The sequence below is a fragment of the Euprymna scolopes genome, chromosome 14 (genome assembly GCF_053919585.1).
Source record: "Euprymna scolopes isolate OS-2025 chromosome 14, ASM5391958v1, whole genome shotgun sequence".
NCBI lineage: Eukaryota > Metazoa > Mollusca > Cephalopoda > Sepiida > Sepiolidae > Euprymna > Euprymna scolopes.
This window is the reverse complement of record NC_136495.1, coordinates 79,745,412-79,758,547: the sequence shown is the minus strand read 5'-3', so window position 1 is coordinate 79,758,547 and position 13,136 is coordinate 79,745,412. Positions and strand designations below refer to the sequence as shown.

General features: G+C 30.8%; 1 protein-coding gene and 1 pseudogene across 3 annotated transcripts in view; one reads left to right on the top strand and one right to left on the bottom strand.

Annotated features, from left to right (window-relative positions):
- Positions 1 to 13,136, bottom strand: part of LOC145293111 (ras-related C3 botulinum toxin substrate 2-like) — a 229,951-nt gene that overhangs the window by 157,991 nt on the left and 58,824 nt on the right. The window lies entirely within an intron of this gene.
- On the top strand, positions 2,156 to 2,272 carry LOC145293396 (5S ribosomal RNA; annotated as a pseudogene).

Below are 13,136 nucleotides of genomic sequence, written 5' to 3'. Positions count from 1 at the left end.
GTGTATCTTGTCGAACTTAAGAATTTGAAGGAAATTTTGAACAGAACCATTTATTTACTTTACGAGGGGGTAGCAAGCTCTTGTTCTGTCAGCTATGACTAGATAGCGGTCTTAAGTAATTCACAATTGTACTTTTCAGTTGCCCATATTGTTTTTTTTTTATTTAATATATATATATATATATATATATATATATATATATAATTCAGAATAAAATTATCTAACAATCAACTGGTATGAAAACCTGTGATCATAAGTTTTACAATATATTACTGGCAGTAATATTCTATAAGTACTAACCCACCTAAATAAGAATTGCTCGATATACAAGATAGAGCAAATAAATCAAATTTTAGACATTCAATGAATTTTAAAATTTATGACATGAAATGTTTGAATTTCAAATCAAAAGATTTTTATTATTCTATGTAAAACAAAGAATCCATTTGAAGTATTATAACTCCTTATCCTATAGGATTTCGATGTCTACCATCTCTTCAGAAAAGGTGTAAACCATTATAACTATTTGCTAATATTTTCTCCTCTGAAGAGACGGTAGACATCAAAATCCTATAGGATAAGGAGTTATAATACTTCAAATGTATTGTATTACATAGAATAATAAAAATCTTTTGATTTGAAATTCAAACATTTCATATAAATTTTTAAAGCCATTGAATAACTAAAATTTTATATATTATATATATATATATTATATATATATATATATATATATATATATATTAGTAATAATTAGTAATAAATAGCGATATTTACAACTAGAAATAAAAAAAATAGGTTTCAGGCACCTAAAATTCATACTAGGATTGTCCATAAGGACCCATGGCGCAGTGGTTAGAGTACTTGAAAAAAATCAATTGTAAAAGTGATATTCTCCTGAAGATTCAATTCTCAGTGTGGGTGACCAAAAAATACAATTGTGAATTACTTAGGACCTCTATCCAGTTTTCACTGATACAACAAAAGCATGCTACCTCTGTGACATAAATAAAGGGTTCCATTTGAAATTCTATACAAGTTCCTGAGTTCAACAAGATACACCTGAAGAAGGTCGAAGGTTAGATCGACAAAAATGTCGTCCGGTGAATCCAAATAATATGAATAACCAATCCTCAACTCAAGAATTCAGAAACATCATGTTGAATTTTTTTTAGTTCTTTATTTACTTAATTGCTTATTTATTGAAATCAAATATGCAATCATGCAAAATAAAGCGAAATTTTAAAAATATTTAATTAGAAAATTAAACACATAAGAATGATTTTCCATTATTTTTGTAAACAAGTCAGCCATTTTAATCTTGTTGAGAGATAAAAAAATTAAAACATTTGGTGCTTCTTGTTTTGGTGCTACTTTGTTATGAAAGCAAAATTTGAAAATTGAAATATTGAATTTCAAGCAAAAAGAATGGTATCTATTTAATTTTTATGTCACAGTAATGAACATATCTTAAAATTACGACAAATGTTGAGGTAGAAAATTAATTATTAATGAAAACAGTTAGCAAAAATTGATTTTGCTCATAAACAAGAGAGTTCCAATAGTAACAAAGGAGACAAATATTTTCTCAAAACTACAAATTATATTTTTGGTAATTGTCTTCAAAAACTGTTTTCATTAATAATCGATTTTCTACCATATCGTTTTTTGGAATTTTTGGATATTTTTATTACTGCAACATGAGAGTTAAGTATGATTGACCTTACTTGAAACTAAATATTTAGATTTTCGCTCTAATAATGAAGACTCACCAAACATTTAAACTGTTGAATGGAAAGTCATTTAAGTTGGCTTTAAAATTCTTAGCAAATCCTCATTGGATTAAATGATGGACAGTTTCAGAATAAATAATTTACATCCAATAATTTTTATAAAGAGATTAAAACATTACCTTAACAAAATTAGTCACAGTTTTATAACAATTCGGTTCAATTAATTTAATAACCAAATGATACCATGATTAAATTTAATTATCAAAATCCCGCAGGCAACATTGGGCAGGTAGAGGCGCTTATTAAAAATGCTATTTTCATGTATGAGTTTTCCAGTTTCACAGGTTTCGACTGATAATAAAGCAATTTCTAAAATCCTAACACAAACATAAAGGGAACAAGTTCAAACTGACTTACAGAATAAATACAACATAATCGCGTTGACACACTGACTCTCATCAGATCACCAAAGTTAAGCAATGTTGAGCCTGGTTAGTACCAGATGGGTGACCATTTGGGAATTCTAGGTGTTGTATGTGCTCTCCGCTTATCTCGGCATTTGTTTCCAGTTGTGCTGTACATACACCTTCACTTGCCACTGGTATTTAACAATGTCGACTAAGGAGAGGTGTAGTTGGAGATCGCACACCTCCTGCTACAAAAATTTCATGTGCAGGCATCCCTACGCGGGTATCCATAGTCTGCCAAAGACTGAAGGAGCCCAAGATAAAGGTGTTTGCCTAGCCGCACTGATGAATTATGATACAACAAAACAGTACTGTATGTGGATGACAAATTAAAAGCTCCGCCCCCTCTTTGGGTTGAGCACTTTGTAAATACATTTTCACCCGATGCATATTTAAGCAATTAAGTGGATCCTACTATTTGTTTGTAAACAAATGATGGTTTGAGCACTTTCTGCGACGGGCGAGCGTGGATTTAATACACACTTGAGGAGAAATATTTATGGCACTGATTCATAGCCCGATGGTTAGAGCTGTCGACTGTCAACGCGATGGTTGTAGGTTCGATCCACGGCTGGGGAAAGGTGTTTGTCTAGCCAAACTGAGGAGTTGTGATACGAAACAGTACTGTACGTGGATGACAAATCTATAATATAAAGCTGAACGTCTGTGTGTGTGTGTGTGTGTGTCTGATCACGAATAGGCTCCTATATGGTTGACTATTATAGAAAACTGATCACATATAATGATAGAAAATGTATCGAGACACAGGAATGGGTATGTTTAATCTGGCATAATGATGATTCATTAAAATTGTGAGATCTGCATACGCACCTGGTCTACAAAGTATGGAAATAAAAAATTAAAAAAAAAAAACGTTTATAAGTGTTTTTGATATAGATGTACATAATAATACTTTGATAAGTATGTTTTAACTTAAATAGGGATGGTATAATAAAATTGTGGGGTCTGCGTTCGTGCCTGGCCTCCATAGAATGGAAATAGGCACAAACTTTAATAAAGACTTTTCATATCTATCTGTGTACGTATACTTTGATAATTATGTTTCAGTTTTTCAAGTGGTCTATTGTGTCTGTAAGACTTTAGATTATACTTGTAAGACTTTAGATTATTTATTTTGGAAATATGTAAAGGAATGACCAATTGACAGGTCCATTTTGTTAAATTCTTAATTCATCAAATGTTTCTGTAAATAAATTGATCGTAACTTAATTGCCAAACCAAGCTGATCTCAAAATAACAGAGTTATCAAATGTGCAATTAAAGAAAATGAAGTTATCAATTCAAAGTCTGCCAATACCGCTAAAAAAACAAAGAAACTATATATATATATATATATATATATATATATATATATATATATGTAAGTGAACTTGTTTGTCTGTGTCTCTATGTGAAAATTTCTCTACCAAACTACTCTGTAAATTTTCAGTTGACTCGAGATTTGACATAAGGGGGTATTGAAATTCAGGAAAATCTTTTTAATCGGTTTTTGGCAAGAAACTTGGCTGTCAAGGGGTCAAAGTTCAACGATTTGACCTTTGAAAACTCTACCAAACTCCTCTGCCAATTTTGGGTCTAAACAATTGAAATTTTAAATGTAGGTCACTTGGACAGGTATCAAACTTTTTACGTTGATTTGAGCCCAAAACAATAAATGTTAAGGAGTCAAAGTTAAAAAATTTTACCTCTGCAGTGTCTACCAAATTACTCAGCTAATTTTTGGTCTAAACATTTGAAATTTTACATAAAGTGTATTCAGACATAGGACAAGCTTTTTAATCGATCTTTGGACGAAAATTTGGCTGCCAAGGGGGTCAAAGTTTAGAAGATTTGACCTTTGTGGTCTTTAGCAAACTATTCAGCCAATTTTGGATCTTAACGTGAAATTTTACATAAAAGCTATTCAAACAGGCAGCAAGCTTTTTAATCAGTTTTTGTGTGAAACTTTTGCTGCCAATAAGTCAAAGTTGAAAGAGTTGACCTTTGCAGACTCTACCAAACTCCTCCGCTAATTTTGGGTCTAAACACTTGAAATTTTAGATGCAGGTTACCTGGACATGTCAAACTTTTTATACATATGCACATGAAGTTATGAACAGTACATAGGGTCCGAGCAAAGCCAGGTTGAATTGCTGGTATAAATATATATTCATCTCAAATAAGTCGGTGGGCCAACAAATGGGGGAGGGGGGTCATCCAACCACTGAGAACCCAAGCCGATGTCTCACAAGTAGGATTGTGTTCAACTGATGAGCCCAAATGATGGAAGAACTTGAGTCTTGTATTTCTGATTTGTTGGCTTTCATGGCTTGTATGAGCTGCGACGTTGCTTGACTGTGGAAATAAACATATATATATTTTTTTTCTTCAAAAGTATGTAATAAATCATTTTTTAAGATTTTCTTTTCATATTGAAGTGCTTGCTGCTGCTGACTGACTGGAAATCTACCCCCCAATAAAAAGCCCCAATTATTAAATCTCTCAGACTTTTCTAGGAATGGCCTTGAAATAAACAAATAAAACTTAAAAAAAAAAAAAAAAAAAAAAAAAAAGACAATTTATAAAATCAAATCATATGACACAAAATGTGATAATTTTTTTCATTGTGAAACTGCTTAACTAAAACAAAACAAAACAAAAAAAAGCTTACATGACGTTTACAATACAAATCAGTGACACACACACAAGAGTCCAAATGTCATTCAACAGTTTGTAATGCCATTGGCTGAAACGTTCACAGCCAGTCAACAACATTCCTATCTTTCTAATAAAGGATTACTATTTCGTTTCTGATGTCAGACATTAAAAACAGGACAAATTAAATAGAAGTTCACTATTAATTTAGGTATTAAATAATAAAAGGGTAATTCAAGATATGGATTTAAATTGTAATAAAAAAAAAGTTATTAATTCATGATTAAAATATTTGGTACTTGTTGGTTATTAGAGAAAAATTCAAACTATTAAATCTCAAATGAAACCAATGATATCTACTTGTCATGTCGCAGTACTGAACATATCCAAAAATTACGAAAAATGATCAGGCAGAAAATTAATTATTTAATGGAAACAGTTTTCAAAGATAATTAGTGAAAACCGAGTTTTGCTAAATTAGCCTAATATTTTCTAAGTTTTCAAAAAATAATTACCTCCCGTTACAATTTGAAGTTTTTTTTATATATAAGAAAAAAAAATTTACTGATTTTGAAAACTGTTTTCATTAATAATTAATTTTCTACAGTTTCGTATTTTTTGATATACTCATTAATATGACTGATAAATTAAGTAGATCCTATTAGTTTTAGTTGAAATTCAATAGTTCGATTTTTGAATTTCACTCTAATAGCAAAGAGGTACTAAAAACTGGCGTAGGTAACAACGACAGGGAAATGTGGATCATAGTGCAATGCGAGTGGTGGTGGGGGGGGAATAGATAATATTAAAATGATGATCAGTAATGTGATAATTTAAATGCATACATGGATGTGTAATCCGAACAGAGAATTGAAAGGATTTTTATTCTTTAATCAAATGGATTTCAAGTACAACCAAAAACACATTTTTTAATAAAAGAATGTTGCAATGGTAAATGAGCTCATTTAAAAATACTTCCGTTATACACAGATTTATAATTAAAAAAACAAAAAATGTAGATGTATGCATGTGAAAATATTTAACCGATAAACTCTTAAACTACTGGCCACATAACACTGAAATTAACAGGAAATAGTAATTATACACCAAGGATGATTTTTAAGGAGTAAAATCTTTGTTTGAATGGTTGAATGTCGGCAAGTTTAAATGTAAAGTGTTCATTTCAACTTGCTAGCATATTTCTATTACTTTTGCGCATGCGTAAATTCTAAGATAGCTCAAAGTTTTTCTTATTTACCTTTTGATAGCTCAAACAGGAGGGAACATGGCTGAAGCACTAAATATTTTGGTTTCAATTCTAGCTGATGGCACCAAAGTCATTTTTTTCTTTTGAAATCAGTGCTATATATTAGGTACAATATAATTTTCAATAGAGAATTCGCTCTGTAATAATAAATACGAAATCTGCATGAATTAAAATATAGCATTTTGCAACAAGGTGCTTCCTGCTAATTGTAAAGAAAACTTTTTTTAATACTAAAACTTTTTTCTTTGATAAAAATCTGTGATGGAAAAGTTGTTTTTTTTAATCATTTTCAAATCAAACAAGGCATACTGCCACTTAGAACGTAAGAGACAGAGTTGAACAGGGAGATGTTTGTTCACATTACATTTAAATTTCGGAAGGTTAGTATAGTCAAGGAAGCAGGAAACGGAGGAAATTCCAAGATCTAGCCGTCTGAGGGAAGAAACTATTAGTGTAGAAGGCTTTCCAACATCTAGAGGCCTCAACAGTAAAGAGGTGGGATTTTGGTGCTTGTCGGATTAGTTGAGAATATGTACACGAAGGGGCACAAGTGCTAGGAGTTAAAACCACGTTTCATCAAAGTACTTGTAAAAACATTACAACAATGGGACTAGGAATAGAGCCTGGCCGATAGTATGGAACTTACTAGGTCTGAGACTCTTTTTTGGATTTTGTCTAAGTGTGAGGAGCTAGTGGTAGATGCTTCAGCGCAGATGTGGCAGCAATACTCCATGCATGAGCGAATTGTAGCTTTATAAAATATAAAATACTCTTAAATGATTCAAATATGCCTGTAAATAAAATTATATATTTTTAGGCATATGTATGTAGTGATGATGATTTATGAATGTGAAATCTGGTCAGCAAAGGTGGAGGATATGCAGTGCATGGAGAGAAATATGAGAATGATATGATGGACGTGTAATGATCTCAGAGGAAGATTAAATGTGGAGAGTATAGGAAGATGTGTGCAGAACAGAAGGTTTCAATGGTATGGCCACATTGAAAGAATGGTGGAAAGTTTTTGGATTAGTGAATGTAGAACAATTGAAGTTGGGTTAGCAGAAGTCCAAGGAAAACAGGAGAAAATGTTAAATGCAAGAGAAAAAAAATTGGTAAATAAAGATTTGGACAGAAATTGCTTAGAAATCAATTCCTAAAAGCCGGTATATAAAACACTTTACATGAACTGAATATGATTATATGTTGTTTATGCTTCATATATATATATATATATATATATATATATATATATATATATATATATATATATATATATAGAGAGAGAGAGAGAGAGAGAGAGAGAATGAATAAATGACAAAAGTCTATATTCCAAATTTCATGATGTTGATCATCTTACAATTTATTCCCTTATTTTAGTTGACATTTACAATTCTTGACAGTATCTGTTTCGTAGCACAAAATCAATTACTTGAGCTTCTTAAATAAGGATTAGTATATATAAAAAGGAAAAAGAAGTGATAAAAGAATATTTCCCCAGAAAAATATATAAACATGCAAAGTTATCTTTTCATTTGTTATTGATGTACCATATTATTAGCAATATAATAGCATGCTTCACTAAAGTTTATTTTAAAATTATGAAGTTCCACCTGGACAATTAGTAATATGGTAACATTTTCCAATTATGACTGAAAAATCGAAATCCAAGGGAACAACTCATTTTCAATTGAAGAATATTAAAAAAAATATCTTGGAGATTGTGTAAAGGCTTGTCACAATACTTTGAGGAGTAAAAAAAAACGATACTCAATGCTAATTTATATATCACAAAAATAATTTTTAATCATACCATTATTGCACATACTAGGAAAACAAGGGAGAAGAGATACAAGAACAATAAGAGACAAGAAAGGAAGGGACAAAAATCGAAAGTGAAATGTACATTGTGCAGTTGAAAGAGAAGTCTTATTTGTGCTTTAATGGCTTAATCAATCCTCTCAAAAGTTTAGTGGGTTTGGTCGGTTTGTTTTATAGCACATCAACCAGTTTCATGTTATTTATACTGGATCCAGTCATTTTTGGAAAAAAAAGGTTTATGCTTCAAGTTCTTGAAATATTTATTTTTGTTTGTTTAGTTTGGTTGTTTTGTTTTACAGCATATCAACCCTTTACGGATGCAATCATTTTGGCAAATGATTTTTATGCTTCAAGTTCTTTGTATCTTCAAATACTTTTTTATAGCGTTTGATTTGGCTGCTTTATAGGGGAAAATTGTTTTTGTTTTGACTTCGCAGAACATGATTAAGTTTTGCAAAGAGAAATTAAAAAAAAAAAAATCAATGTTGGGTGCAATTAAGCCAGGAAGCCAATATCTACAGACAGCCTAATCATGTGACCAAAAGAAATTCTGAGAGTTTACAGCTCACAAAAATTTACCCAGAATTTTTATAAACATCCAAATATTTCCTAAGTGGGACAAATAGTTGCAATAGGCTCTGCAAGATACTTCCTGCAAGCATATCCTTATAAGGGAATGCAAATAGAAAGAGGAAGAGCCACAGTAAGTTAATATCAATGCTGAATATTGGAGGATACAGAATCGTTGAAATTGATATGAATAGATTTTCAAAATTGAGGAGGCCTTATAATTGGAATATTTCCTCTTGTCTGTGAAACGGGAGTGTTTGTTTGGCACATGTAGAGCAACTGAAATAGATTAATATAAATTTGATATCATCTACTGGATTGGCAGATTTTAAGATAAACAACTCAGATGGAAGATAAGTTTTCAAGTAATAATATTCACAGTTCAGATTAGGAATCAATGTCATTTAACAGTAGCAGCAACAGCAGTAGGGAGGTAATGGTGGCTCAGTGGTTAACAATCTGAGTGTGCCAATTTCAAATGCAGTTTGTTCCATAGAAACACTTTCACATAGGAATGTTGGCAACCTTCATGTGAGCCTTTCTCTAAATACCCGATATATGGTCATTCTAGAAAGAATTCTTAATAGAAAGAAATCGGGGGGGGGGGGGGGTGAATGCCAACAAAAATCATCATCATGAATGGTGCTCAACAAAAAAGCCACAGTTGCGTTGTTCCTATTTACTAGCCTCCCCACGAGAGTAAAGATTGTTTTTTAATGTAAGGATATTCTAGCTCCCAAAAAATTGCTATGAAAAGTTCACTGAGAATGGTGATGACTATGTAGAAAAATAAATTCTGGGGCAGAAAAGATTACTCTTTAATGTAACTACTCCCATCTTTGTATCTCTTCAACTTTTTTGAGTTAAAAAGAAAAGTAGGAGGCTTTACTCTCGGAATGATCCTTGCAAATGCTTTGTTAAACAAAGCATTATCCATAAATATTAAATGATCTTGACTTTTCTCCTGCAAAAAAAGTTATTGCAAAAAGGATTTAGGAGTAGAAAATAATTTTTATGATAGGTATGCCGCGAAAATTTAAAAAAATATCTCAATAGTGTATTGACACTTAAAAAAGGTTGAGACCTACTGTACTAACCTAACTTTAAACTAAGTTTTATTTTAAGTTTCAGGGAATGGGGAAGGAGATAGCAAAAATGTATGCTAAAACATTAAATACGGCTTACACACTTCATTTTCTTGTAGAAAAAAAATCAAATGGGTTTTAAATTTATATATTTTCAGGAAATTTTCTTCTTGTGGATATTTTTTTATAATTAAATCATTCTTTTAAACTCTGCCCAGACAGCATTAGGGCACAGGTCATGCTAGTGGTTTAAAAGTGAAATTGTCTGTCTGTGTGTACATTTCCCTACCAAACTATTCTGTAAATTTTCAGTCTACAGACTCGAGATTTGACATAAGGGGGATTGAGATTTGGGAAAATCTTTTTAATCAGTTTTCAGCCAGAAATTTGGCTGTTTTAGGGTCAAAGTTTAACGATTTAATCTTTGAAAACTACTAAACTCCTCTGCCAATTTTGGGTCTAAACACTTGAAATTTTAAATGTAGGTTACTTGGACATGGATCAAACTTTTTAATCTGATTTGAGCCCAAAACAATAAATGTTAAGGGGTCAAAATTGGGGTTAAAAAGGTTTTTTAAAAAATTTGACCTCTGCGATCTCTATCAAATTACTCAGCCAATTTTTATTCTGAACATTTGAAATTTTACATAAAGTGTATTTAGACATAGGGGATGCATTTTTATCGGTTTTTGGCCGAAAATTTGGTTGCCAAGGGGTCAAAGTTCAAAAGATTTTACCTTTGCGGTCTCTAGCAAACTATTCAACCAATTTTGGGTCTAAACATTTGAAATTTTACATAAAGTGTATTCAAACATGCAGCAAGCTTTTTAATCAGTTTTTGTGCGAAAATTTGGCTGCCAATAGGTCCAAGTTGAAAGAGTTGACTTTTGTATACTCTACCAAACTCCTCTGCCAATTTTGGGTCAAAACACTTGAAATTTTAGATGTAGGTTACCGGGACATGAGTAAAACTTTTTAATATATATATATATACATAGGCATATAAAGTTATGGATAGTACATAGTGTCCGAGCAAAGCCTGACTGAACCGCTAGTGCTACTAATTTTTTTTTTTTTTTGTGTGTATTGATATTCATATTAAAAACTATTTAAAAAGAAAATACAACTTTCTTATATATGGGTCGTGGAATTGCATTCACTAGCAAAAGATCTAGATAATTTGCATATTATTTTAAACATTCATTTTAATTCCCTATTTATTCGTTTTTCTTATGGAATGATCATCTTTAGTTAACTATTATGTGTAATTATATTGATGCAAATATTCTACATGATTTATACTTGCATGATATTTGTGTAAAAAGTTTATAGTAAACACAAAACTCTTTCCATATATATTTATGTAAATGTATATATTTTTGTTTAAAAATTTTTTTGTAACAAACTCCTGTCAGTTTTTGGTATACAGACATGAAACTTCATATATAAGGTATTTTAACCCATGCAAAACTTTATATTTGGGTTTTAGCCCGGGGGGGGGGAAATCGGCACAAAAGTGTGAAAATTAAAAAAAGAATTAAATTTGCCAGCTGACGGTCGAACGCTGGCATTTCGAATATACATGCATAATGTAGTAACTATTGGTTTTAATTTTTAGCCATGTTTTCATAGCTCAGTCATTAATGGCAGAGGAAAAAATAAATCATAAACTAAACGTTTTAGTTTCGATTTTCGGTAGTGGCACACTAGTCATTTTTTCTTTTTTAAACTTTTTAAATCTTTATTATATATTGGGTCCAATATAATATAATAACAAACACAAAATCTGCATTAATGAAATATCATTAATAAGTGTATTTTACGACTGGGCAATGCCGGGCGCCCTGCTAGGTTAGAGTAGAAATTGACTTCCTTTTTAGAAAGATTAGTATACCATCAGATTTTTTTAAAAATTAGTCGCATTATAAAAATGCTGATGGATAGAAGCAAAGTTATCCAAGTCAATTAGAAAATGGTTTATTGTATACTCCTCCTGGCATGCTACGTATTAGGGAGGGTCTGTTTTTTTTTTGTTTTTTTTTTTGGTTTTTTTGTTTGTTTGTTTTTTTGAAAAATGTGTTAGTAATATGAGTGTGACCTATTCTGTTTTTCGATAAACTTCCAAGAATGTCTGAAACAACCGTGATGCCATTGGTGCCATTAACAAAGAATGGGTTGAACCTTGTAGAGCTTATTATTTGGGTAATTGCTTTAAAATCTTCATAGGATCCGTTCAAGTATGAAATGTTAATTTTTGAAAATTCTTTTGCTGCCTTATCAGCCTTTCCGTTTCCATGAAGACTAAAATAATTGCTTGATATTTAAGAACCAGATCTTCTAGAATTAAATAATGCAATTGCTCAGATTCCATCGACAAGGAATGGGGGAGTCAACATCCGGAGTCCACGTTTTTTGTTTTTATTTCATTGCAAAATCAATGACTTTTTTTTAAAACTTACTTTGGAATCGAATTATTTCAAGCAGACAACTCACTTCTGAGGCTGAGTGAGTTCAAGAATAATTTTCACAACAGTTTGTTTTTGTTTAAAACTGACTCTAGACAAAGTGAGGGGCGATTTTTTTAAAGTCAACTTCCTATTTCAAAATACAAAGTTAGAGAAAGACAAAAGAAAGCTGGGACACTAAGAATTGTAATCATCCTATAACATATTCAAATGGTGGTCCTTCATTTTTTTTTTTTTTTTGCATTTCTACAGGGTGTCCCAAAATAAAACATCTAGTTTGAAATATAAATTAAAATAAAAGTATTTTTTATCCATTATGCTTAAGTTAAAAAAAAAAACAAATAAATAACGCTAATTCTTACAAAAAAGAGTTTTTTTGTTTTTTTTTGTTTCATTTTTTTTAATTAAATTTTAAACGGTGGCTTTTCTATTTATTACAAAATCATTAATATTCTTAAAATAATATTTTGAATGTTAAATTTAATTATTGCAATACCGTTGTGTTATAAAATAATAAATTGAACCAAACTGTTATAAAACTATAATTTTCTGGAGATAATGTTTCTATTTATTTAAAAACTAGCAGGGGTGTTCAGACTTGTAAGGTAATAAAATGCCCTGGCATATATTTTAATTCATGCAGACTTTGTATTTATTATTAAAGAACTAATTCTCTATTGAATATTATATTGTACCTAATATATAGTACTGATTTCAAAAGTTAAAAAAAGCCACGTTCGCTACCGATGTAGCGATCAAGACATAGATAAGAGATTTAATATCCAACAATTTGAAGAAATGAACTGAATTTGGGCATGTTCAAAAGTAATAGAGATATGTCGATAAGTTGAAATAAACAATTTGCATTTCAACTTGCCGACATATTTCTGTATGCATTATTCATCCATCCAAATATTTTACTCGTTATAATCCTTGGTGTATTATACCTATTTCCTGTGAATTTTAGTGTTATGTGACCAGTAGTTTAAGAGTTTATCGGTTAAATACTTAGACAGACACACACACATACATCTGTTTTATTTATATAGATTAAATTATTGCATGTAAATAGC